Raw genomic sequence first — 4,799 nt, forward strand, 5'->3', positions numbered from 1 at the left:
CGTGAGACTGAGCCCCTTGTCAGGCTCTGCACTGAGCGTGGAGACTGCTTGGGATTCTCTCGCTCTCTCCCTCTGCCCCTCTCCCCTGCTCATGCTCTCTCTATAAATAAATAAGTAAACAAACAAGCAAACAAACAACACAGTAATTACTCAATTACACGCCAATCAAGGACATAACATTTGGAGCATGAACTTTGCATCGCCTATCACCATGTTTTAGTCAAGGTACTGAGAACGTGTGCACCCCGGACGTCCAGGCTCCTGTCGTCAGGTGTGATGCCTGCCTGGCTATTTGTTGAAGGCGGAGTCTCCGGAATCTGCAAACAGTTGAGTCAAACAACCAACCCTTCCACCGCAAACGTCAGCTCTAGCAGACACAAGCTGATAAACACAGCTATAAAGATAAGCCGGCGGGACGACTGCATTAGGCTGTCTCCATCCCACTGGCATCTCAGCCCAGAACAAACACCAAACGTCTGAATCCCACCAGGGTTCAGGTGTGGAATCCAGCCTTCCTTCCAAGCCCCTGACATTCCTTTTATCAACACGGTGTGTCCTTCACCGGATCAAATCCTCCTAGCTTTCCTCCCCTCTGTTAATCTGCTGAGGGTGCCTCTCCTTTTCCATCTCTTCTCGCTCAGCCAGAATTAAGCTCACTTTCATGTTCCCACGCAAGCTTCCATCTTCTACTTGTTCTTTCTCCTCCGGGGGTGCCCGGCCCGCATCCCACCCCAACTCTTGGGACAGGATGCCCTCTCTCTGACACCATCATAGCAGGACAGTATCCTGCAGGTTCACCCTTCAGGCTGAACACTGACATGCCCGACCCACGGCCACCCAGCGCCGTTCATCAAAGGAGAGGTCCTGAAACAAGTCGGTGGGGTGGGTGTGGGATGAGTGAGAACCGTCTTAGGCAATTGATGGCAGAAGGTCCTTTCGCCTTTTCCAATGCACCCGCTGAGCAGACACTTTGTGATTCTGTGACACTGTGTGTGGCACTATTCATTCATCTTGCAAATATTTATTCAATTGTTTAGCCCGGGAGCCAAGGTCTCTGGGCCCCTTTCCTGGATGCTAGACCACGTGTGGCATCAGGGAAGGAGACCAGTTAAGAACCCCGCAATTTAAACATGATGCTGCCTTGCTTTCCATATTTCTATTAAAAAGTAAGGATCGGGGTGCCTGGGTGGCTCAGTCGGTTGAGCGTCCGACTTCAGCTCGGGTCATGATCTCACCGCTTGTGAGTTCGAGCCCTGCTTCGGGCTCTGTGCTGACAGCTTGGAGCCTGGAGCCTGCTTCGGATTCTGTGCCTCCCTCTCTCCCTGCCCCTCCTCTGCTCACACTCTGTCTCTCTTTCTCTCTCAAGAATAAATAAAACATTTAAAAAAATCAAAAACAAAAAAGTAAGGAGAGGGGTGCCTGGGTGGCTCAGTCGGTTAAGCATCTGACTCCTGATTTCAGTTCAGGTCATGATCTCATGGTTCAGGGGATCGAGTGCCGCGTCAGGCTCCTCGCTGACAACACCGAGTCTGCCTGGGATTCTCTCTCCCTCTCTCTCTGCTCCTCCCCCACGTGCGTTCCTTCTCTCTTTCAAAATAAATAAGTAAACATTAAATAAATAAAAAGTAAGGCGGATCCTGCCCCCTCAACCATCTGAGTGAGACAGGAACACCGACGGGTCCGGAGAAAGCAAACGTATCAGAACGTGGTCCCAGCTTTGAAAGTGGGCTCTCCGGCACCCACACTTGGCTACCAGGCCTGACCAGCCGCCTGCCGCCTGCCCCCACATCACTGGAGAAGCACTCCAGCTCCAGTCCCAAACTGCCCAGGCAATGGCAGAGACCCACCTCCGGGCAACAGACAGGAAGCAGTGTGGGCGCCCTCTGAATGTTGCTCGGAGTGGTTTGACCCATCTGTCTCTTGATGTTCTGAAATTTTCTTTGAAGCTAATAATGTGACAAAGTAGGGAGATCAAGGACTTTTGAGTCAGGCTGCCAGGGACATATAGACAGGCTGCGTAATCTCGGGCAGGTTACTTGGGTTCTGCCGAAGCTGGCTTTATCTATCAAATGGGTGGAAAGCCACCAATGCTGTAGGGTTATTGTTGGGATTAGAGATCACATATGCAAAGTGTCTGGACGGTGCTCAAAATCACAGCTCTCATAACTAGCAGAATGCTGGGGTTTGAACTCAGAGACCCAGGATGATCTAAATGTAATCTCTTGAATGGGAACACTGGATGTTTCCTGCCCCTAAAGATTTAAGCTGAAAAGAAGAAAATGACACCAACACACCCCTGCCCCCCCCCACACTTCCCTAACCAAAACAAAATGATGGCATAAAAACTCGAAGTGCCCTTTGCTCATGTACCTCCTTGAGCAAAACAAAAAGACCAGTTTTTCATCTCTGCCCCTGTGTGCCCAGCATTTGCCTTGTTCAGCTGCTGAAGCTGAGCTCTTGGCCCCCATCCTGATTTTGAGAAGGCAAGATGGTAAAAGAAAAAAAAAAAGGCAGAAGATGAAGGGGAGGGGGGACCTTGACATAGAGGGGAAAGGAAAAGGAACCAAAGAAGGTAAAGAGTCAAGGACACATTACCTCCAGCCCCGGGAGTGTTTCTAGTGCCCAGTTTCCAGAGCACGAATGTTCAGGAACAGCCTCTGTCAGGCGCTCAGTTCTGCAGGCAGAAGAGCAACAGTGGCATCTTCAGGATGGCCAGATGAACTTGGCCAGGGAAGCAGAGGGTAACCTGCTTTCACAACACGCTCCGCAGTGGAGACTTCTGTGGCCAGCTGGCCTTTCCTCTACTTGAGATGGCAGGTGTATGCACAAAGAAACCCCCAGGTCCCCCACCATAACCGATGCCTCAACACGCCTCCCCCTTGCTGTTAGAGAGACATCAACCACACTCTTACTGAGCTGGAAACTCAGAACGGTGTGTCAGTCAGGGTCTCTAGGGCAAGCGACCAAAAGTGGTTTTGATTTTTCAAAGCCATCAAATTTATCAGTAAGATATTGGACAGCCCATACAACCTCCGGGAAAGCTGGAGAATCAGGCTCAGGGGACAGACAGGAATAAAGAGAAGCGAGAACATCCAGAACCCAATCAAAGCATACGTCTAGGCAATCAATTCAGATGAGGGGCCTCACTGGGGTCGCCCACCGCTGCCACCAGGACCAGTGCTACATGGGCAGCTGGGAGCCCCAGCTGGATTCAATGCCCCTGCTGCCCCTGGAGAGTGGATGTTGCCAAGAGGTACCTTCACTGCCCCCAGAATGAAATCTCCAGTGTCCCTGATGCCTCTTGACATCAGTGACTTTCCATTTAAAGTCCCCAGCAGTTAGTTGTCTGACGAACCAATCCCAGGCCCACAGGCTTTCACCACAGCTGTAAGGGGTCCCTGGAAAAGATCTTGCCCCACAGAGGTGACTTCCCTCAACACAGAAAAGACATTGCACCGATGCTGGGCAGCCAACGTCAAGAAAATGTCCCCTACAGAGCACAATGGACTGTGATGGCCAACTGCAGACCCACCATCACTGAGTGTTCTGAGTTTGTGGAAAGTCGCACGACAAAGCAGAAAAGGCACAAGCCAGGAATTCAAAACTCTAGATGAGATTCCACCCCTCATCAGCCGTGCAACGCAGGAGGGCACATAAGCTTCTCCGGGTTTCTGGTTATGCGTGGAACAGAAACGTTATCCCTACCTATTTTGCAAGGCTGACGTGTGTATCAAACTAGTTCGGTTTGTGTACAGGCTTTGAAAATTAGACTCTTACTGAGTAAGTCCATTTGTTTCTGGGGGTCCCAAGTTACCCATCTGTAAAATGAGAACATTTGCTACGTTGCAGGGCTATTGTGAGATATAAATATCAATGGTTTCATTTACAGATTGAAATCTTTGCTGTCTGGGATTTGTCTCAAAGTAACAGAGGCCGTGGGTGGGAGAGGAAGTGAATAGGGGTACAGAGGCGGCAGAAAACCTGGCGGGTGGGCACATGACACCATCCTCTCTGCGTCGGTGTGAAAATGAACTCTTCCATAATAAATGTTTTTAAAAGTGAAGGGTCTTGGAAGTACTCAGAAGAAACAGCCCCCCCCCCCCCCCCCGCCCCAGCTCATCACTGCCGAGTCAGCGTTAGGCACCCCCGGCCCACACTGCCAGGCGCTGTTTCAAAGGCACGGCGCCCCTTCCTCTCTGCCCACCACCCTCGGCCCCACGCGAGTGCCAGTGCATCCTTCGTGGTTAAACACCGTCTTGAAACAAAAACCAAAGCCGCAAAGAACTGATCGACATCAAAAGAAAAACCGAAGCCAAACGAGCGGACGCGCGCCTTAGAGAAGAGCCGGTCCCGAACAACTGCGAAGTTACTTTCGAGGATGAACAGGAACGGATCCCAACTCCTCCACTCCGGGCGTCGCATTGGGCCAAGGGCCCCAGAAGATAACGCCCGGTGCCCGCAGACAGCGCAGGGAGCCAAGTGGTCGAGTTGCGCCGGGACCCCGGGCGGCTGCGGCGTCCCGAGGGGCTCGGGCTTCCGGAGCAGACGGTACAAACGCGCTGCCGGTGCAGAGGTCGGACGCTTTGAGGGTGCACCTGCGCCGGGCGGGGCTGGGGGTCCCGGCGAGCCAACTGACTGTCGGCCCTAGAGATCTACCCCACCCGCCGCGTCGCCCATTAAAAAAAAGTCACCACCCATCCCGGCCCCGCCTCTTGGCCGGCGGAGCAGCCCCTAAGAAGAATGGCGGGCAGCGGGGCGGAAGCGCTTCCGCCCCCATCCAAGATGGCCGCCGGGCGGGC

The 4,799-nt window shown here is 52.7% G+C and overlaps 1 protein-coding gene across 10 annotated transcripts in view; it reads right to left on the minus strand.

The window, feature by feature from the left end:
- Nucleotides 1-4,799, minus strand: part of SLC39A11 (solute carrier family 39 member 11) — a 422,497-nt gene that overhangs the window by 415,982 nt on the left and 1,716 nt on the right. The gene's annotated exons all lie outside the window — the stretch shown is intronic.

The sequence above is a fragment of the Acinonyx jubatus genome, chromosome E1 (genome assembly GCF_027475565.1).
Source record: "Acinonyx jubatus isolate Ajub_Pintada_27869175 chromosome E1, VMU_Ajub_asm_v1.0, whole genome shotgun sequence".
Classification (NCBI taxonomy): domain Eukaryota; kingdom Metazoa; phylum Chordata; class Mammalia; order Carnivora; family Felidae; genus Acinonyx; species Acinonyx jubatus.